This window comes from Amblyomma maculatum, chromosome 1, assembly GCF_055883805.1.
Source record: "Amblyomma maculatum isolate TAMU_Amacu chromosome 1, ASM5588380v1, whole genome shotgun sequence".
In the NCBI taxonomy this organism is placed as follows: domain Eukaryota; kingdom Metazoa; phylum Arthropoda; class Arachnida; order Ixodida; family Ixodidae; genus Amblyomma; species Amblyomma maculatum.
Genome location: NC_139344.1, coordinates 145842454 through 145864439, shown reverse-complemented (window position 1 = coordinate 145864439; position 21986 = coordinate 145842454). Strand labels below are relative to the sequence as shown.

The 21986-nt window shown below is 47.7% G+C and overlaps 1 protein-coding gene across 1 annotated transcript in view; it reads left to right on the top strand.

Annotated features, from left to right (window-relative positions):
* Positions 1 to 21986, top strand: part of LOC146204259 (cell adhesion molecule Dscam1-like) — a 541302-nt gene that overhangs the window by 27925 nt on the left and 491391 nt on the right. The gene's annotated exons all lie outside the window — the stretch shown is intronic.

Here is a 21986-nt window from a genome sequence, read left to right as displayed (position 1 = left end):
ATTATTTCAAAGATGTTATTACGGCATGCGCAATATAAATAGGCAGGGTAGCGAGATAGGATACTTGCAAGCTCTCGTAGGATACGAAGGCCTTTGAGTATTTTATTTTTCGTCGTCTCCAAATGTTGATTCTGCTGCCTACCCCCGTTTCACGTTTCTGTCAACGTCACTACACTTTGCGTGGGTAGAATTTCGTTCATTGTTTATACTATGTCATATTTTGTATTAGATTGCCGGTCTTGGCCCGTTTAGTTAACGTCTGCCAATAGGAGAAGCCGGCGCCGTGATCAGGCATCAATCTCTCTTTTTTATATATATATATATATATATATTTATGTAAATAAAGGGAGGAACAGTTGGGGAGAGCATCGCTAAGCTGTTTCAACGTATCCTTCCTTATATTTAGATGGTCATGATTGGCGGGTACCGCAGCAGTTGGCTACCTGCCCATACGTAGTTGGTCTCCAAACCCAACATCCGTTTGAGAGACATTTTCGTTCATTGTCGCCGCTAGCCGGAAAACGGACTCTAATAAAGCACAAGCCATTACTGTGTACTATCGTCAACAAATTAAGTAAAGATGGAGTGCATGCAGCGTGAATACAAAAATGAAAAAAATATTGACTTCCGGCGAATAAATACAGGCGGGGTGCATTAACACTTCGACGAAGCGGTCTTCACACCACTGACGGGAAAATCAAGCGCTGTAGTGCTCGTTATAACCAAGGAGGTTATAAAGAAAAGAAAAAAAAGAAAACCCGCTGGCGTGGAAGTCGGGTATATCGATTAATGGGCTTGGGTGAAGTCTGCGGTGGCCATCTTGAAGGGGGCAAGAAGCGTCTTGCCAAGCGCTTGGGAGTGCACGCTTTGCCGGCGTTGACAGCGGGTCTGAATAGTTTAAAAGATTTTTAAGTTCTGATGCAATACCGAGGGCTATAAGGTGAGCCATGGGCGTCTTCGAATCGATTTGAACCATTTGGGTTTTTAAAAACATCGACGATATCCGACTAATAGGACGGTTTTAGCTCTCAGTTCAGTTCAGTCGTTCAGTCGTGTCCGACTCTTCGTGACCCTATGGACCATGTCACGCCACGCTTTCCGGTCTCTCACTCTCAATTCCTAACATCACATAACTTCATCTGCAGTGCCTCTAGGATGCCATCTAACCATCGCGTTCGCTGCCTACCCCTTCTCCGGCGACCCTCAACCTTTCCCATCATCAAATCTTTCTCCAGCGACTCCTCTCTTCTCATCAGATGACCAAAGTAGCTGAGCTTTAACTTTAAAATTTGACCCTCCAATGAGCAGTCAGGGTTTATGGTCGACAATATCGACTGATTTGATCTTCTGGCAGTCCAAGGAACTCTCAAGAGTCTTCGCCAGCACCAGTGCAAAAGTCGCAGCTCAACCTCAATGTCAAACATTTCACTCAAGCCATATCAACGTAATTGTCATATAGCTGTGGATCTTATGTCGAGTATAGTAGCAGTGGATTAATGGTAGGTCTTAATTAAACAGTTAGTTAACTGTCATTCAACTTTAGACTTTATGCGACAGCATTGAGTCATATATAGTTAGATAGCTTATGTCGAGTATAAATGCACTGGGCTAATAATATGTCCTAATTCAGTACTGCTAATTACTAAATTGTGAATAAAAATAAACATTATGCTATAGCTTCAAGTCGTATAACCTTGGATAGCTTACGTCGAGTATAACTCCACAGCACTGACTGTCATCATAATTACTGCTATTAGTTAATTATGACAAAACTTATGAATAATTATGACTAAAATTGAACTCTATGCTATACTTTTAAGTCATGTAACATTGCGTAGCTTATATCAAGTACGGCAGCAGTAAAATAATGTTGCTGCACTGCACTAATATCCGAACTTCTCATAATTAGTAATTATGATTAAGAAATAGGAAGCGCGCCGAGCGGGTCAGAGAAACAACTCGAGTTAATGAGAGTCTATAGTGGAAATCAAGAAGAAATGGGCACGGATGGGCAGGGCATGTAGTGTGAAAAGAGGATAACCGATGATCACTTAGGGCAATAAATTGGATTCCAAGGAAAGGAAAGCGTAGCAGGGGGCGGCAGAAAATTAGGGGGGTGGATGAGGTTAAGAAGTTCGCAGGGGTCAAGTGAATGCAGCTAGCACAGGACCGGGTTAATTGGAGTAATATGGGAGAGGCCTTCGCCCTGTAGTGGATATAGTCCGGCTGATGAAAATGATGAATTATGATTAAAATTTAACTATGCTCCAACGTCAAGTCATGTATGTTGAAATAGTCTCGACGAATATAATCCAAAATAAAACTGTAAACAAAGAGCAAGCCATGGAAAACACTTGTAACGCTCATTTAACTCGGTTCAACCGAGTTAGTCAACCTTTTTTTTTGTGTGGCACCAGTATGCAGTTTACTCGATCGGGATCGGGTCCGTGACCTGAGGATTAGTAGGTGAATTCTGTTGCCAAGGCCCACTACGGCTGAGTTTAAGAAGCTCCCCCTAATGCTCTAAATATATTGTTACATATATGCCCTGCGTCGCTGGATGTTAAAGAAGAGGACGATCAACTGTAGTGGCGCGAAAGGAAGACGAAGTTGAAGAAACCGTTGGGACTTGCCTGAACACTGTTGTTGTTGTTGTTGTTCGCCATCAAATTAGAGGAGAACAACAACAACAACTTGCTGTGTTCTGCTCTACTGTGCTGTGAACACTTGCCCATCACCTGCTGTGGTTTCCTGTGCTAGCCTTCTGCCCCGTATCAAGTTGGTGGAGGTGACCAAATATCCCCGTGCGCACAGATTACCCCTTGCGCTGCCAAAAGCTGGATTTGCGCAGTGGCCGTCATCTACCTGGGCTTTAAACGACGTCAACAACTACCACTATGACCTCCGAGGCAGCCCCTACCACCGCGGCAACTACGGCTCAGCCAGTCGTGCTCACAAAAATCCGCCACCCTCCCATATTTAATGGCGAAGACAAGACAGACGTGGAAGATTGGCTGGATGAGTACGAGCGCTGCAGCAAGAACAACCCCTGGACACGCGACCATTATGCTGGCCAACAACATTTTCTATTTGGCGGGAACAGCTCGCACGTGGCTCCAAAATCACGAACAAGAGCTGGTGACGTGGGCAATCTGTAAACAAAAGCTTCAGAACCTGTTCGGGAAGCCCATTGATCGAGCTGTCGCAGCAAAAACTGAACTTTCATCTCGCATCCAATCCTCCACGGAGTCCTACCTTGCATATATTCAAGGCGTGCTTGCGTTGTGTCGCAAGGTCAACTGCTCAATGACAGAAGATGACAAGGTAGGCCATATCCTCAAGGGCATTGTAGATGATGCGTTCAACATCCTGTTCTGCATGGATTGCTCCACTGTCGACTCAGTGCTTCAAGTCTGTCGAAAATTCGAGCAGGCTAAGCAGCAACGCCTCGTACATCGCTTTGAGCGCCTTCCAAACACCGCAGCTACATCATCCTGCGATGATCTTGCACCTTTGCAACAGCCTTCTCATCCCACGAACATGACTCGAGGCCTTAGCTCCTACACCACTCATGTCTCCGCTACCTGACACCGTGGCCATGATACAGGCCGTAGTTCGCCAAGAACTTGCAAACGTCGGCCTCTCCTCCAGCCCCGTGTCGCCCACGCCACCATCCCACTCTGTTCCTGTAGTGGCTGCTGCTACTACCAGCCTACTTTCCCCACGTCGCTACCTTAGTCGCAATCCTGCAGAGTTGTGCACCTCAGACGACAGGTCAATTTGCTTCATTTGCTGTCGCGCCGGCCACACATCGCGTTATTGCCGTAGCCGTATCTTCTTTGCTCCTCGCTCCTATTACAACGCCGACCGCCGATACTACCAACGACCTCGACGCTTCCCTGCCCAACCAGAGGAGCTCCGTCCCGCCTACGATGGACCTGGACATTATATTTCTCAACAAGATGAGACTCGAAACGAAACCGTCTCCCCTGCCCGTCGCACCAGCCGATCTCCATCCACACTGGCTCGTCGATCCCGTTCACCGGTATCTCACCGCAACTCCTCCCCATCATACACCGGTACCTACTCGGGAAACTAGCGAGTGCAGCGCCCTGAAGTGACGCTGCATTCCCGACCCGAACTGAAAACTCGGAACTGACCCCCGCACCTAGACGTAACCTCATTGATATTCTTGTGGATCTCCGTTTCTGCCCTTATCGACACTGGAGCCCACATTTCTGTTCTCAGTTCCTCGCTCCGTCGACGCCTCAACAAAGTCTTCGCTTCCTCGTCTACCGTTCGTGTTGCTGATGGCAACACAGCTACTGTCATTGGTATGTGTACTGCGAGAGTTACCATTGCCGACCGCCACATCCCTGTGCTATTTACAGTCCTCACCAGTTGCCCTCATGAAGTTATATTAGGACTCGACTTTTTAACAGAACACTCCGCTCTCATTGACTGTTCTTCTGGACTAATTCATCTAGACCTGCCGCTCTGCCCTGACAACAAAGCTCCTGAAACTTCAACGCTCCGTCTCCGCTCCGCTACATTTAGTCGCCTACCACCTGAGTCGCAGTGTATGTGCTGATGTCGCCTTTTCCCTCCGTTCCGGATGGCGACTACGTTGTTTGCCCCATAACTGACGTGACACTTGAGCGTAGCATCGCTCTACCTCACAATATAGTGCATGTAGCGAATAGCAGCACTTGTATTCCAGTCCTGAACTTCAGCTCTTTTGTGCAAGTTCTTCCTGAGGGCATTTCTCTCCGAACTGACCCCGTTGTCGGAGTTTATTGTGGCTGCTCTTTTACGTGACCCTATTGCCGCAGTGCCGACACGACCTAATCCGTTCCCACCTCAGGAGGTTCGTATATCCGGCATGGTTGCTCCTGACTTGCGCCCTGATCGTGCTAAAGCACTTACGACCCTACTGACATCGTACAGTGATATTTTTGATTTTGGTGACCGACCCTTGGGTCAAACGTCCCTCGTTACACATCGCATCGATACCGGAGACACCAGCCCAAGTCACAGACTACCTTACCGAGTCGCCATTTCTGAACGTCGCCTCATACAAGATGAAGTCGACAAGATGTTGGCAAGGAACATTATAGAGCCTTCCAGCAGTCCCTGGGCATACCCTGTCGTGCTTGTTAAAAAGAAGGACAATACCTGGAGGTTCTGCGTTGATTACCGACATCTGAACAAAATTACAAATAAGGACGTTTACCCGCTCCCCAGGATAGATGATGCCCTTGACTGCCTGCACGGTGCCAGCTATTTTTCTTCGATTGATCTTCGTTCTGGTTACTGGCAGATCGCTGTTGACGAACGGGACCGAGAGAAGACCGCTTTCGTCACGCCCGATGGCCTGTACCAATTCAAGGTAGTGCCTTTTGGCCTGTGTAATGCGCCCGCAACATTCGAGCGCATGATGGATTCTCTTTTCCGCCGTTTCAAATGGACGACGTGTTTATGTTATCTCGATGACGTTATTGTCTTTTCATCGACCTTCGAGAGCCATCTCCATCGCCTTGAGGCCATTCTTGGAGTCTTCCGAAGAGCTGACCTTCAGCTTAACTCGAAGAAGTGTACCTTCGGCCGACGTGAACTCAAGGTGCTCGGTCACGTGGTCGACGCACGTGGCGTTCAACCCGACCCAGACAAAATACGTGCTGTACGTGCATTTCCTGCACCCCGCTGTACCAGTGACGTGCGTAGTTTTCTAGGCATTTGCTCCTATTTTCGGCGGTTTGTCCCCAACTTTGCGGAGACGGCTCGTCCACTCACCAATCTTCTGAAGAACGACGCTCCATTTTGCTGGGACCAAGAACAATCTCTAGCATTTTCTGCGCTCATTGCGGCCCTTACCAACCCACCCATCCTGGCACACTTCGATCCCTCAGCACCAACAGAGGTACGCACCGACGCCTGTGGTCACGGTATTGATGCCATTCTTGCCCAACAGCAGATGGGTCGCACTCGCGTCATTGCTTATGCCAGTCGCCTCCTTTCTGCGGCTGAGAGGAATTACTCGATCACAGAACGTGAGTGCTTAGCCCTCGTGTGGGCCATTACAAAGTTTCGCCCTTACTTGTTTGGCCGCCCGTTCTCGGTCATCACCGACCACCACGCCTTATGTTGGCATTCTACGCTGAAGGACCCTACTGGTCGCCTGGGGCGTTGGGCCCTCCGCCTTCAGGAATACACCTTTCCTGTCGTCCACAAGTCCGGCCGGTTGCACGCTGACGCCGACTGCCTCTCCCACAACCCGGTAGATCCACCACCCACACGCGAGTGTGACGATGACACATGTGTGTTGGCCATCTCTGACCTTTTAAACATTCGCCATGAACAGCGCTTAGATCCCAAGCTTTGCAGCATTATCAATCGCCTCAGCACTAATCATCTTGATGCTACCCTTGCTTTGTTCGTGCTCCACAACGGCACCTTATACCGGCGGAATACGCGACCAGATGGCGCCGAGCTTCTGCTCGTAGTCTCCGAACACCTGCGCGCCACCGTCCTACAGCAACTGCACGACGTGCCCACTGCGGGTCATCTTGGTCTATCTCGCACGTACGACAGCGTCCGCCACCGTTTCTTTCGGCCGGGCCTCTATCGCTCTGTTGGTCGTTACGTGGCTTCTTGTGACTGGTGTCAGCGACGGAAGAAGCCATCGGTGGTGCCTGCTGGATACCTGCAGCCGATCGACATTCCAGTAGACCCATTTTCCCGAGTTGGCCTTGATCTCCTCGGGCCTTTCCCACTCTCTTCGTCGGGGAATAAATGGATTGCGGTGGCCACGGATTATACTACGCGCTACGCTGTCACCCGAGCGATACCTACCAGCTGTGCAACTGACGTGGCTGCGTTTCTTCTCCACGACGTCATCCTGCTCCATGGTGCTCCACGCCAGCTGCTCACTGACCGTGGCCGTTGCTTTCTTGCTCGAGTAGTCGACGAAATTCTCCGCTCCTGCTCCACTAAGCACTATTTCACCACCGCTTACCATCCACAAACGAATGGCCTCACCGAACGCCTCAACCGCACGCTCACGGACATGTTCTCAATGTATGTATCGGATGATCACCGTGACTGGGATGTTACTTTGCCGTTTGTAACGTTCGCATATAATTCCTCCCGTCACGACACAATGGGCAACTCCCCCTTCTATCTCCTATACGGCCGCGACCCTCCCCTTCCGTTTGACAGCGTACTGCCTCCCACCGTTAATGCCAGCTCCTATGTTCGTGACGCCATATCTCGAGCTGACGCCGCCCGGGTTATTGCTCGCCGCCGACTAGCTTCCTCCCAAAATTCCCAGAAACGCCGCCATGATTCTCGTCACCGCGATGTCCACTACTCTCCGGGCTCTCTAGTCTTGCTCTGGACTCCCGCTCGTAGAGTTGGGCTGTGTGAGAAGCTCTTGCCACGCTACGCAGGACCCTACCGTGTCTTACGGCCAGTCACTCCTGTGACATACGAGATCACCCCTGTGCATCCGCCGCAACAGTCCGCTATGCCACGTACCGAGATCGTTCATGTCGCCCGTATGAAGCTGTACTACACCTGCAGTAGTTCGACATAATGCTCACCGAGACAGTGCTTTTCGTGTGTGGGGGGGGTTAATGTTACATATATGCCCTGTGTCGCTGGATGTTGAAGAAGAGGACGATCAACAGTAGTGACGCGAAAGGAAGACGAAGCTGAAGAAACCGTTGGGACTTGCCTGAACACTTGCTGTGTTCTGCTCTACTGTGCTGTGAACACTTGCCCATCACCTGCTGGGGTTTCCTGTGCTAGCCTTCTGCCCCGTATTAGTATCTAGCCCCGACCTAAAGTAGGAAATAATATGCACAGCAACTTGCGTTTCTTCATATTCTTCAATGCACCCTCTTGAGATGCAGAAACGAACAGTCATGTAAGTTTTCAAAACAAAACTAATTCATAGCACGAGAAATAACAATACATGCAACAAACCTGGGTAACAAATGAATTCAATATTTTGAAGAAAAAAAAAGCAAGGGGGAAATCATAGAAAAACATACTGCTGTAACTAATAAACCCGACCATCAACACTGCTACAGGCAGCTTTATTAAGCTTAAAGCCTTGCATAGTGCGCATAATAGAACTGTAAACTGGCCCTGAAATTAGTGAACCCACTGTATATTCTGCGCTGTTTTACGGGGTATATATATATATATATATATATATATATATATATATATATATATATATGCTTTGCAGTGCGCCCTGTGATTCGCTGACATATGAAATCTTAAGCTGGAAACGAGCACCGTTTGTTGTCTGCGTTACCGTCGCTTCTAGGCTATTAGTATAACTTCATTTGAAATTTGCACAACAGCGTCGTAAAGAGAATGCAGCGCACCAAACTGCAGCTCCCGACATTATTTAGTAGACTAGTGCACCTAGCTATACTCCTGTACTCGCCGTGCGTAAATACAACTCCTCAGGGTCCTATTCAGTTCGAAGTGTTGTTTTCATTGTAATTTTTTAAATATCGTATAAACTTGACTAGTGTCTATAGTTAGGCACAGCTGATTGCATGATTATTTCAGTTCGCGGTTGGCTCCTTAGACAGCTCAGTATTAAACTTAATGGCTCTGACGGCATTTGCAACTAATTTTTTACCTTCTTTGTTAGGAAAATTGTTTTTGGCTTGCGTATTTCATTTTGCCGGTAAATGATCGGGTGACCTCCTTTAGAAAAACTCTCCCCCAACGAAAGTAATTTGGAAAATATAAAACGACCAAGACAGGTCATTACATCCTAATGATGACCTACTGCCCCTCTACAATGTCTAGTACTGAATTAACTCAATTTCAGGCGATTGTATTAAAAGTTTCAGTTTTTTTTTGCCTGGCCGTAAAGGTGGCGTTAAAATTTCAAAGAATTTTTTTATAATCCCTTGGTGCACTTGCTATAACACTTGGCCAAAATAATTTGGAAGTATATATAAATGAGCCGAGGAGAATGGAAGTTTTTATAATTAATATAAAATAATGTGCCGTTAGTTTAATAATCTAAGGCCCTAGAAGATCTTTTTCCGATTTTTTTGCAATACCGCCAGAAGTCAGCAAAATATTCCCTTTAAGAAATCGTGAAAAAGCAAGAATCTAAGAGTTTCACAGAGAACTTCAATGCAGATAGAGCAAATTAATTTAATTTCGTAGTTCATTACGCATTATTTTCAAGCGTGTCTGCATAGGAAAAACACCAGGCAAAGCGCCTTACGAAACATTAGATTTTTAATTATTTCGTTTCCCAAAGCCTTATTAATGCACCCAGCCGCACATTCGAAATAATGTTAAAATGACCAAATATTTCACTTTGAAGAAAATTTTCTGCAAACTGAGTTTTTGTAATAGGTGCAAGAGCATGCAAATTTTCAGACAAATACGAAACAGATGAGTGCGTCTCATATGAGACGTTTGACATAGAGAGAACCATCGGAACTGAGCCGTTTCTGCCTCTCGCACGATGGCTGACGCCGGCTTGACGTTTTGGGCTGCGCCACGCGCTTCCATTCTAACAGTTTTTTTTTTTTTTATAACCTCCTTGGTTATGCCTGGCCCAAAATCTCGTTTTATGGTTTCCGTTTCAGTTGTCTTCCCCTTTCATTTGCGGCTCAAAGTGCAAAGACGCACGATCAGTTTCGCAAAACAAGCCTCCGCATCTTTAGCTTGATCGAGAGGGACGTATCGTACTTGTATGCTTCGTGCTCTTGGCCCTGTCTTGAATTCGTTTTGTTGCATATAGGTACTGAAAATTGATGGCTTGTATAGTCATAAGGTTGAAGTACGCTCCATCTTTCAGTAGGAGCGAATATGCGAGAAAGTCATAAAAAAGCAATGGGTCTAGACTTGACGTCCCAAGCACTTTTCTCCTCGCGCAAAGCTTAATATATTTGTGAATTAGTCTAAACAAAAGACTGGAGTAAAAATACGCCCCTGATGTTCTCGGAGCTCGGAGAGCAAAATCCCCCGATCCCGTTGGATTAAGGGAAAGTTTTTTCGATGGTTGTGCTATGCAAACGAATCTCGTCCTGTAGGCACGGTATGTTCTCGCATCTCATCTGTATGCTTCATTAAAGAAATAACAATAATTGAAGACCAGCCTGCTTTTCAGAAATTGGCTTAGAAGACATTTTGTGGGCATGTGCGTACACTTATTCAATAACCTTATCACCTTGTTGACTTGTTCGTTGATTCTTTGAGCCAGGTGTTTTATTTCAACTGCTATAAGTTATTTTGTGCGGCAGCTTCTGCAGCGTTTGAGCAGGGAAGTAATTGTACTTCCTTTCGAGGAAACATACGCGAGGAAACCCTTTTAACCTAGTAATCTCATCGTTTTTTTTATATTAATATTATTATTAGTCGACTTTCAGTCGCCAACTGGAATGGGGAAACTTCAAGGTGAGCAGCTCTCACTTTGAACATAGAGTGGCCGCAGATCTCCGCGGGTCTGTCTTCCAAAGAGGAGGTGGCCATCATGAGACAGCACCAGTGCGGGTAATTCAGCCAGTCTGGTCAAAGAAACATCCATCTATTTCTCTACCATTGCTGCTTTGAGGCTAAAACTGTTCAAGCTGTCAACGCAAAACCGCTAGTAAACGTAAAAAAACATTACATATATTTCATTCCTAATGCATTTTTCAAGCCTGTCGCACATTTCGTAATTACGCTTCGTGATACTAATGGAACAGGTCGGCGCTTCTTCTGCTAAAAAGAAAAAAGAAAAGAGAAGAAAATAAAAGAAAAAATTATAGCCAGAAAAACTTTGCTCGACGAAATCAAGTTAATTTCTCTCTATATATCTGAACTCAGATCTGATTCGGGCTGGTGTTTTATGCCCAGGTATCATCGATATTTTACCGGCGCTGCGACAGGGGACGAGGAACAAGAAGAGACGACAAGACTCGGAGCGCTTGTCTTGTCGTCTCTTCTTGTTCCTCGTCCCCTGCCGCAGCGCCGGTAAAATATCGAAGATGAACCAACTAGCTCAAATTTTTGTGTTACTACAATTCATTCCCAGGTATCAAAACCAGAGGACAACTAATCCAAGGATGATTGCTATTGCGAAATTTCAGCACAGCTATTTAAGTGTTTTTTTTTTTTTGGTGATATATCGAGGCAAATAATTTGAGAAGTGCTTGTATGTTTGTATGTGCAGTTACAAAGCACTATTCATTTTGCACACGAGCCAAAGCGAATTCCTCAGAAAAAGAAGAAGAGCCAAGGGCGAGCGGCGCAGAGCTCGTGGCTCTTCAGCTGAGAAATTCTCTCGTGGCTCGTGACTCTATTTCGCTAGGTTACACCGGCGACAACGACGACACGGCGCAACCGCCGAATGGGCGCATAAGAGCTGGGCTCTAAAAAAATAAAACGACATGACAATGAATAAGAGCGCAGAATCACCGCTGATTCCTAAACTATAATGCTCGCGAAGCATTTACTTGCCTACTGCTCTAGTTCTAGAGTCTAGTTCTAGAGTCTAGTCTCTAGAGTCTAGTTCTCGACTTGCCAGTCGAGAACTAGACTCTCAACCCAAGCGTATGGCGTCCGCGTAACCCCTTTGTTAAATGTACGACAAGTGACTGAAGACAGTATCGCCCCTGTAACTTTCAAGATGGCTCACTAAAAGTATAATTCAGCCCTCGTGGTCGGATAGCAGTTCCCTGACCTAGGTTGCGTCAAACTCTGTTAGTATGTCGCTCCCTGGGCTTCTTTCCGGACAATAGCCGTCTTGTAAGCCCCTGTGGAGCAACGGTTTCCATGCGCCGCGCGCTACTCGCCGATACCCCGTACCATTATTCTTTAGCGAGTCGCGCGCACAGGCACAAGGTATCGGCACCTGCAAGCGGCAAGGTACTGCCGTTATCCGCCGCAAAGGCGCCAAGAAACAAAAAGTACAGCGGGACCGTCCAAAGTTGCACTTTGGTGCGCCTCGCGGGCAGCAACTTTCACGGGCGCGTGCAACTACTGCTGCGCAGGGGGGGTATTTATCGCCGGCTAACCTCTCTCGGCGGCTCACGCGAGCCGCGTCGGCGTCGCCGGCGGGCCGAGGCGTACCCTCCTTTCCTCCGGAGAGCCCCTTATCATCAATTTGTACAGACAGAGCCGGAGGCGGCGAAAGGCGAGGCGCCCACGAGGTGAGCGATGGCAACGCGTGGCCCGGCGTGCACAGCTCTCGGGAAACGGGTTGCACCGCCCGGTCCGCTCCACCTACTCGTGCGCCGTTATGCGGCTAACACCCAGGCGCCGGAGGGCCTTTGAAGGATGGCCGCCGCCGAACGCTGCACGCCGCGGGTCGCGCGCGCTCGTGATGAAGTGGCGTGCCTATAGCGCTACGCGAGATGACGCCACCTTTACGCGGCGGAGGCGGACTTGTCTTGCGACCTGGACCTCGTGCGGCTGGAATGCGGGCGCATCGCTCCCGTGCGCCACGGTTCTTCGCTCGCGCCACTTGTTATCAGCGCTTCTGCACAAAGACGGAAACACCTGCGCGCCTATCGATGCTCTGTGCAGGACACTGTAAACAGGCATCGTGCAAGTTGAACGCCGTTGAATTCTGAACGGAATGACGGAATTCATTAGAAACAATTAGAACAGTAAGAAACAGTTAAGCCGATGTGACCGTCTTGAATGAGAAAAGCAATGGCGAACTTCAGCTAATGATGCATTAGATTGGGGCAAGAACGCTCTGCGCGCTTACCAAAGTTAAATTTTCGTTAATCCTGACTCACTAAATGGGTTGTTTTGTTTACATCCGGAATGGCAACAACCATTTGAAACCGGATGCGTCATTTTCACTTGCTCGGAATACGCTATACGAAACTTACACATAGTTAGCTGTTTCTTTTTTTATATATATTGTTACGTGGAAACTCGATGTATTTAATAGTACATTTACAACAGCCTCAACTGGCATAGCAGCGAGCAGCAACACGGAACCAGTCCCACTTCTTCGTCATCACCTTGTCCCCTCCGCGAGGCAAGAGAAGGAAACACTTCGTCGTTGTCATCTCGTAACATGACCCCCCCGGCGGTGGAAGCGTCGTCCCGACGCTAAATTGGCAGAGAAGGCATGAGTTCTTAGGGCTTCAGGCGCGAAACATAGACAATGTCAGTAGTGGGGCGTGAGGAGGAGGACACGGGCACAAGGGGGGCAAGTTCATACGTCACATCGGTGACTTGGCGCACCACACGATAAGGGCCACTATAGGGGGACAAAGTTTCTCCAAGAGACCAATGCGGCGTGCAGGAGACCATAAAAGAACCAAGGACCCAGGGTCATAGGTTACGTGGCGATGCCGCCTATTGTAGGCAGACTTCTGAGAAGTCTGAAGGGCGAGGAGCCGACTACGGGCTACTTGGCGCGCTTCAGTGACTTGCGTAATGGCTTCACGTGCGTAGGTAGTTATGGGGCGGCCAGCAGGAAAACCAGCGTGTCCAATGGTAAAACGGGGTGCATGCCAAAGAGCAGGAAGAAGGGTGAATAGCCCGTCGAGTCATGCTTGGAAGAATTGTAAGCAAAGGTCACATATGGCAGCGCGAGGTTCCAGTCGTAGTGATCAAGTGATACACACATAGATAACATCTCCGTAAGAGTGCTGTTGAAGTGCTCGATAAGGGCGTTAGTTCATGGATGGTGCGCGGTCTCGAGCTTATGCTTCGTAGAACATGAATACATGGGTGTCTTCAACGACTCGGGATAAAAAGTAGTGACTGCGGTCGGTGATTAATTGACGAGGAGCGCCTTGATGGAGAATGACGCTGTGTATAAGGAAGTCTGCGACATCCGTAGCGCAGCTCGTGGGTGAAGCCCGTGTGATGGCATAGCGTGTTGCATAATCGGCTGCCACTGAGATCCATTTGTGACCCGACCGTGACGTCGGGAAGGGGCCAAGAAGGTCAAGCCCAATTCACGATACGGACAAAATCTTTGATAAAGCGGCGAAAGTAAAAGCAGAGGCCGACAAAGCTGCGCACATCCTTTGAAGACTGGGGACGCGGAAAGTCTTTGATGGCTTGAATTTTAGCTGGATCAGGTCGTACTCCGGAGGCGTCAACCATGCGTCCAAGAATGGTGAGTTGGCTGCGACCAAACTGGCATTTCAATGAACTGAGCTGGAGGCCAGCTGTACGGAATACATTGAGAATACTGGTGAGGCGTTCAAGGTGCGAAGGTCGATGAGAAAACGACGACGTCGTCAAGGTAGCACAGGCAAGTTGTCCATTTAAACCCGCGAAGAAGGGAGTCCATCATTCGTTCAAAGGCCGCCGGTACATTGCAGAGACCGAACGGCATGATTTTAAAATGGTACAAGCCGTCTGGTGTAACAAAGCCTGTTTTTTTATCGGTCTTACTCGTCAACAGCGATCTGCCAATACCCTGACCGTAAATCTATGGAAGAAAAGTATTTAGCTCCATGGGGGCAATCCAGGGTTCGATGATGTCTTGAGCGAGCATCTTGGCAACCCTTTGTATTACCTGGCGTTCAGCGCCGGATACGCGATAAGGACGGCGATGAATAGGAGCAGCGTCGCCGGTGCATATGCCATGTTGCACAAGAGCGGTTCGAGACAATGGGCGCTGATCAAAATCAAAAATGTCTCTGAAAGGTGCCAGCAGACGGCAGAGTGCATGAGCTTGTGGAGGAGAAAGGTCCGGAGTGATCATCTTGACGTAGTCTTGGAGACTAAAAACTTCAGATAAAGAGCAGTCAGAGGAGGGCGGCAAACCGGTGGTTACAACAGAGCCTCAACCGATCACCCCCCCCCCCCCCCCCCCCCCCCCGCCGCCGTCAGTCCCGTTCGCAGTCTCTTTTCATCTCCCAGTCCCGATGGCCGCTCCCCGACGGAAAACTAGATGCTGCAGCGTTTAGAGGTGATGCTGCAGTAAGGACCACGATCTCAAATCCTCGTCTAGCTCTTCGTGCGTGCCGGAATTTGCTCACCGTACTCATGGATGTCACAGCCGTTCAAGTCCTCATTGATACCGGTGCGCAAGTTTCTGTCATGAGCCCACACCTCCGTTCCCGCTTGCGAAAAGTGCTGACCCCTGCCCTATACAGGTTGTGCACGTTGTAGATAGAACAACGTCAAAGGTCACTGACTTGTGCTCTGCCCGTATAACGATTTCTGGCCGCCATACTACCGTCCTCTTCACAGTTCTGCAGCATTGTCCTCACGACATCATTCTTGGGCTTGACTTTCTTTCTGACCATGCAGCCATCATAGACTGTGCTACAAGCGTCGTTGAACTTAACGTCCCCTCTCCTTTCGACCCACCCTCTACTGTTCTGCACCGCCTTTGTAGTGTCGACTTTGTCCGCCTGCCACCTGAAGCCGCAACTTATGTTACGTTCTTCTCTGTACCCTCTATTCCCGATTGACAATATATCGTTACCCCGCACCTCCACCAAGATGTTACGTAGAAACTCGATGTATTTACAGTATATTTACAACATCCTCAACTGGCATAGCAGCGAGCAGCAACACGGAACCTGTCCCACTTCTTCGTCATCACCTTGTCCCCTCCGCGAGGCAAGAGAAGGAAACACTTCGTCGTCGTCATCGCGTAACAATATATCAGAAGAGGAAGGGTACGACTAGGAAAATAAACGTGGTTTTCCTGCTGAATGGCATCATTCATTGTTCCGTACTATTATATCGCCGAGTAAGTCAGAAAACTGAGTAATCTTCACACTGGTCTTGTACAAGAAGCGTGCCAATTTCGATGCCGAGCGCCATGGTCGACTTGGAAAAGGAAATATAAAGCAGCGGGAACAAGAATCGTTGTGCACAAAACGCACGTGCACGTGCCCCGTGCTTCATGCCCCCGAATGAGCTGTCTTCGAACTTCTCTTCGTCCAGTCTAACAAGCCGCTTTCTGTAGCAGAGTAAAACGATAAAGAATATATGGCTGAAACATACATATTTTCGTTATGGCACCTGGCATGAACGCTGTCATATCCGCAACATAAATTCCTCTTTAGAGACACACTATATTTCCACCTTTCTTTGGCATAGAGAAAGGAAGAGACAAAATTTCATTCTCAAAGCCGCGTTCTACGATTGAGCCTACTCACGTTGCCAGCGAAGGACGAACACGGACCCTCTTCGCCAAAAGTAACCAGGCTGCGTGTTCGGCTTCTCAGTCGGATAGTAGAGAATTCGTACCACCTCATAAGCTGTAAATCTGCGCAAAGTAAAGGCGAGCTTCTGTCCTCACTTTGTAACAAGTTTTGATCCTCTGGGAATCCATGTCGGCTTTAGAACACAAGCGAGAAGCAAACCATGCAGCTCGGTTACTTTTGGCAAAGACGGTATACATACGTCCGTGTCGATTGCCCGTGCCTATCCCTCCCCTTCGACTTTACTCAGTACTTGTCGACGAAGCAGTTAAATTGCAGCGGCTGCGTCTTGTATAGAGAAATAAAATTTTACCGAAGAGATTAAAATAAAGAAACTGAGTGGGTCGTGCTGCAGGCGCACTGAAAGGGCAGAAAGAACATCCACGCACTCTGTGGGCTTCCCTTTCAAGCCGCATGTAAGGCTGCAACGATTACAGCTCTCTGTGTGCTTGCGAGCTGCCTTCAGGGAGGATGCGTCCGAGAAAATGACGTCAGGAATAAAAAAGAAACTGCGCATAAAAGGCATCGACGATAACCGAAGTCTGACATGCGCAGACTTGCAGCTCATTTCATGTGATGCTCAGAAATCCGCCGTCTTTCATGCACGAAGTAAATGAAGACTCACTACACACTCATTTTCATCTTTTGCTTGCGAAAACAAAACAAGACAAATTCACATAAAGCGAACGCCTTGAGGAAAAGCCACAGTCATACGTGACATTTGAACTTGGCGAGGCCTTTTTTCATGAAAGAAAGAGTAAAATGAATATGCAAATGAGCCTTCAGTTACTTTGTAAAGATTAGAAGGCAGGGTTATGAGTATCACACGAAACATGAGCTGTTTGAGCAGGCTTGAAGATGTAACTACGTGTTCTATCATTTCAGAATGCGATCAGTTGCAAACCTACAGCTGCACGTCATGTTCCGTTTCGCTTCCATGTCTTGTTTTTGCTGTTTTCTAATGACGAACGATCCAGTCACGCACACACGTGTTGTCATAATTTGGGGGAAATTACGGCTGCCGCACTGTATCGTTCATTTAGACAAGGAGTGAAAAATTTGAGAGGGCCTCTTAGATGTCTCTTAAGAGGAGGAGAATGACTAAAGCCCTCCCTTCCTCTCCTATCATTTTCCTCTCATTGTTTGCCTTTTATCGGCGTTCGTTGCAGTGCTACATATAACTATAATTGGTTTGCAGGAAAGGAAGGGCGCACTATCTGCCACACCTTCTCCGACAAGTGTGCGTTTGGACGGTACACCGTCGCTCCGGTCGCGCGGCGTTCCTTGGCGCGCGTTCAAGTTTGGGGTTGCAGATGACAGGAACGCTAGACAAGATAAGACTTCCTGTTGGTCGCTTCGAATTTGGCGGCTGATGACGTTACTTCTCTGTCGACCAATCAGGCTCACCGCTCGCGCGGACAGCTTTTGTCGGCGACAGTACGAGCCATTAAAGGCTTTCGCCTTAATAATCTTGACGTCTCTCAGGAGGACAATGCTCTGTCCCAAGGCTCACATCACAAGAAAAAGCGATGACGGTGAAAAAGGAAAAGAAGGAGCACATAAGGCACCAATCATTCAAGCGAGACTGACCAGCTATACAGTAACAATGGTGGGTACGGAATATACCAGGCCGCTATAACTGTTACTGCAAACTATCCCGATGAAATTAGCCGCAATGGGCTGCTGGCCTGTATCGCGCACTAAATATATTCTGCACGTCCAGTTAAGTCTGTGTTAAGCCCGGACTCTCACAAGAAAAAAAGTATTCCGCTTTGTCTAAGATAACGGGGACATGTGCTTATCTGCTCGGGATGTAGGAGGAGGAAAAGCTTTTGAAGTAACTTGCTTCCAAATAATGTTGGAGCATCAGACTGTGGCAAGAATGCTATGTGCGAACATGAGCTCTGATAGCAACGTCACCGCATCGACCAATGAACAGCAGTCCACTTTGCTGTGAAAGCCCTTCTAGTGTACTGCAGATATACTGAGCAATGCAGTTTGCTACGATTCAAAATGCCATTTTATTCTTTGTTGAAGAAATGTCAGATTGGTGCAGATTTGCGGCCAAAATGTTTGCTACGAGTATAGATCTGCGTATAGCGATTCTCATAATGGATGAGCGTAATTCGGAACTTCATGTCAAGATATACAGATTTGATTTTCTGGAATTTGAACAACAGCAATATATATTAAATTGCAACGAAAAAACAAAAAAGACTGGAGCTTAAGTTTCTCTTCATCTTTGGCCCAAATGGCGTCAAAGAAAAAGCAACGACGAATAACGCAAAGGCAAGACATGACACGAACACATTGCTCATGCATTTCGAGACCTCCCCCCCCCCCAAAAAAAAAAAAAAAACTAATAAAACAAAACAAATCGTTAGATCTTTTTTTTCTCGTACGTATATTGCATGGGGTTTCAGATTAACGATGCTATATCTCTTCTCGGAGGCTTAAAGTTTTTGCTGTACAGGCCCGAAGGGTTTCGGACTTTTTGTACGCATAACGATTGTAGATCCCATCGGAGAAACAAGCAGACGGGGAACCCTAAACACGAAAGATCAGGCCAGCTGCCTCAGAAATAGGGTCTACGGAGGGGAACAGCATTTATGGAAATTAGGTCTCAGCTATTGGGCCTCGACCGACGCTTTAACTGGTCCCGACGGCGACGGGAGTGCCAGCGTGGGTCAGTTGATCCCGAGTCTTGAGCAACGAAATCGTTTTGCAGGGGGGAGCCGGGGGAAGGGAAGGCGGCTGGCGAATTCCAAGTGCCCGTCTCAATTTTCCAACGCCATAGAGGTCGTTGACCTATTAGAGAAGCACTATTATTCAGGGTTGAAAGAAGGCGGGAGTTATTGGCGTAGATGAAACGACAATAAGAGGAATGAATGAATTTTCGTTTGCTATTTCTGCAACAGTGTCCATTGATCGCTTTCCCTTTTCAGCACTTCGGTATAGCATTTACGGACTTAAAGCCCCACACGGGAGTGCTTATCCACTTCAGCGAGCGTTAGGTCGCCCTGGGATGCTGACCTGCGGCCAGATATACTCTGCGCGGGATGGTAGAGAAGTTGAACAGAAAGGCTTCAGAGGATGACCGTAAACCCTGAATGTAGAGATCGACTTATTTTATGCGTGATAACAAAGTTTTTGTCCTCCTTTATTGAATAGAAGTGTTCACTTTTATATGTGAATTTACTTCAGCCGCGGCTGCAGCCTCCTACGCGAATGCTTCAGTGTGTAAGGTTCAGCCATGTACGAGATTATGTCCTGTTACAACACGCCGATTCTCAAAGCTGGCCAAAGCAGTTAATTGTAGCACCGCCCCGAAAACTAAATTGTGGCCGCATAGTCTGGCCTTGAAAAGTATCAAAACGGAGCATCAAACGAGAGTCTAGCGACCATAAAGAATCGCTGCAGTTACATTCGGTGTTTCAGAAAAAAATAAAAGCCAACAAGAAGAAAGTTCCGTGCTTGACTTGGGCCAAGAAATATGAAGCATTTATTGGCTCAAAAAAATTGAATGCCTGGACAAAAGTTCACTGTTGGTCTAGGACGACTTTAACGTCGTACAGAGATTGTTCTTGGAAGAAGAAATTGGTTCGGATCTCTCTCAACGACTGAAGCGACTTTCTGCGTACATCAATATCGGCTCCCGCCCAATCGTTCCACTTCCAGGCCGGCTTCTCTGCCCCGTAGCCTTCCACGTCTGCCACAGCCGTTTACGGAGCTCTAGTGTTTCTCCCCAGGGAAATGCGAGAAGTAAGGACTGCATTTCTCCCCGAGAGAGAGAGAGAGAGAGAGGCAATTGCGGGTCCTTGGGTCAGAAAATTGAGGAATGAAAACTCTCCCAGACGTCTGGTTTGGTCAGCGCAGCTATGCATCATCATGCTTTTGTTTGCCGAGCAGAAGTGGGTAGCTTGCTTTATTTTCTTCACGCCAAGATGCTCTAAAGACTTCTATACAGAAGCTATAAAATCCGAGTAATCGCATCATGTTAGGTGAAAACGATGTGACCAGCCAGGCATAAATAGTCCAGAAGGAAAACGATATTCTGATTGAAGTTTTGTTTGGGCCACTCGCTACTAGATAAGCGAAATTCATCTTCATTAAGATTTCAAGGCGCGTAATCATGCCATTTCTGGAGCAGTGAGACGGCAGATTTTGTAACATTAAATTAAATGTTCCCGCACTCGTTTCAAAGGGTAAGCACTGCACTCTCTCAATAGTGCTAGTGGCATGGACGTGCGGCTAATTTTATTACGGAAACGTCAAAAGCCCATCGACATATCCAATGCTTGATATTGCCAAGAAAAGCTGTGGGTGCTCGTATTCGCATCTGACTGCCGGTTACGTCCGCTTCTTCAAAGAGCAGAAGGCAGCTCTAGTATTACGGGCACGACGCAGGCACAGTCAATTCGCCGTTCTCTCGGCTTGAAAGACAGGTGCTCCAAGAAGGCACGCTTTGTTGGAGCAAAATTATCTCCGACTAGAACTGTACTGATCGAAACTGTAGCAGCAGGGGTTCGCGCCACAGATTATAGGGCACTCCAGAGGAGCGGGCTAGACGCAAGTTGATACCTTCACATTCTGAATATCTTTCGCTGGCAACAGCGGAAGTAGAGGCGCTCAAAGTTACGTCTCATTACACCTGTAAGTTACGCCTGTAAGTCCATGCATGCATAGAGCTTTCAACTATCAAATATAACTCATGTCTTAATATCACAAACAGATCTAGCGTTCAGTTAATGAGTCACAGCGCGGGCCGGCGGAACAATTCAGGTCAGCGGCGAAGTTGTGATCGGGATCTGGAAAAGCGGTGCGGAAGTCTTTACTTATCTTCACTTTAACCAAGAAGCAGCTGTGCATCCATCAGGGCGAACCTTCTTTGCTGTCGCGAAGTAAGGCGCAATACGCTCTAACACTTTCCTCTCCGTGGGTGGTTGTGCGTTATCGAAATTCAAGCCGAACTAACCTCGAATATCGACTGTAAAGACATATGCGCACCAATGGCGAGCTCCACGCCGAATGTTTTTTTTTTTTTTTTTCTCGTCTTGAGAGAATATTGCACTCGGCTTTGATCCTGAAACGCAGCAGGGATTACACTATATGCGATTACAGGTGTTTCGCATCTATATTCCGTCGATACGACCGGCTCTACAACCAGAAGAAAGCAAGGACGAGCAAAAGCAGGCGCGCCTGGGAAGTTAATAAGATAATGGATGAAAGGCTCGTACGGTGCCTTATAAAAATTGTGCAACGTCCCGTCCGGTTATTCGTAATTTCCTTACGACCCGCCTTTTTGTTTCGCGGCGCGTTTTTGAATCGGGACAGGCTGAAACCGCCTGGGAGTTGTTGCGCTTTCTTTTTTGTTTGCCTATAGGATGGCGATTTTTCCGCCGGTATTAGAAACTTGGACTCTGTTCATTTTCTCCTCCCCCTTTTCCCTTCTCTTCTGGAAGCTTTCCAAGAAGGGAATTGAAGTCTTCGCTCCCTTCGGTCGACCGGATTGAGCGGGAAGTGATTTATCGTATTCGTCGATGCGCACTGCGCCTCCGGTGTCCGGGCTGGGAGAGGATAATAAAGTTAAACGCGCCCCGCTTAAATTTGTCTGAACGACAAACCATTCGTTTGGAGTCCGGGAATCCGAACCGAAACTTATTGACTCTTCAACAACGAGGCATCGGCTTCTCTGTCGCAGTTATCGTCGTGCCATCCAGTCTGTTTGAAGGACTGTAAAGGTGTTTTTTTCTTCTTTATGGTTTTTAAGTCGTATAGGGCACATGCGTTCACTTACAACCAGCTGCTCCCTGTTAAGCA